Raw genomic sequence first — 1,425 nt, forward strand, 5'->3', positions numbered from 1 at the left:
TTTTTTTTGCGGAACCGGGGATTGAACTCAGGTCCTTGCGCTTGCCAGGGAAGCGCTTATTCTACTGAGCCATCTCCCTGGCCCCCAAAATAGCAAAATATTTAAGCTGTAAGCATCAACTCTTGAGTTTTATTTAATTGCAAGGGACGCATCCTGCGTGTACTTTTTTCTCTTCCTAATTTTTTCTTTTTTAATTTTGTACTGGGGATTGAACTCAGGACTTGTGCTTACCAGGTGAGTGCTTATGCCACTGAGCTATCACTCAAGCTCTCTTCCAAATTCTTCTAAATTACTCTTATGGAGACTATTAACATTGCAAAACGTGTTTAATTAATAACCTATTAAAGGGGGCCAGGGTGATTGCTCAATGGAATAAGTGCTTCCCTGGCAAGTGCAAGGACCTGAGTTTAATCCCCGGTTCTGCAAAAAAAAAAAAAACCTATTAAAATTAGGTAGGAAAGGAGATAGCTCAGTAGAATAAGCACCTGCCTGGCAAGTGCAAGGTCCTGAGTTCAATCCCTGGTACGGGAGGCGGGGAGAATTAGGTAGGAAGCAATGCATTTCTTTCCTTTGGGGGGGTACTGGGGCTCAAACTCAGAACATTACACTTGTGAGGCAGACACTTAAGCCACTGAACTATCTTGCCAGCCCATGCAATGCATTTCTATGGAACCTTTTGAAATCACGCTTTGAAAGTTTACAATTGAAAGCAGATAGGGGGCAGGGAGATAGTTCAGTAGAATAAGCGCTTGTCTGGCAAGCACAAGGGCTTGAGTTCAATCCCTGGTTCCAAAAAAAAAAAAAAAAGAAAACAAGCAGATGGAAGGCCAGCCAAATAGCTCAGTGGATTAAAGCACCTGCAAGCAGGCACAGGAGTGCTGAGATGGCAACTGAGACTGGGCGAGGTGGCGTGCACCTGTAATCCCAGCTCTTGGGAGGCTGTAAACAGGTGGGTCACTACAGTCCAATCTAGTAAGGAGACCCTGAACACGCTGTAGACCCTTCCCTAAAATACAAAACAATAAACTCACATCTCAACATTAAGTAGAAGCCCATTTCCTTCAAAAGTAACCACTACTTTTTTTTCAATGTATTTAAGATGTAGTCTATAGGGCCTCACTATACAGATTGGACTTGCATCAACCTGTTTTCAGCCTCCTAAGCACTAGGATTACAGGTGTGCCCACCATGCCCAGTCTCAATCGCCATCTCAGTGTGCCCTGGGGTCGGGGCCTGCATGGCAAGTGTGGATTGAAATTTGGCCGCTGCGCTCTGCCTAAGTAGGAGCTCTAGTCCACAGAGCTATCTGGCCGGCCCTCTACTACTTTCTCATAAAAATATAAAAGAGGCTGGGGAGATGGCTCAATAGAATAAGCACTTGCCTGGCAAGTGCAAAGGCCTGAGTTCAATCCCCGGTTCCACAAA

Source organism: Octodon degus, unplaced genomic scaffold (assembly GCF_000260255.1).
Source record: "Octodon degus isolate 3935 unplaced genomic scaffold, OctDeg1.0 scaffold00029, whole genome shotgun sequence".
Taxonomy (NCBI): domain Eukaryota; kingdom Metazoa; phylum Chordata; class Mammalia; order Rodentia; family Octodontidae; genus Octodon; species Octodon degus.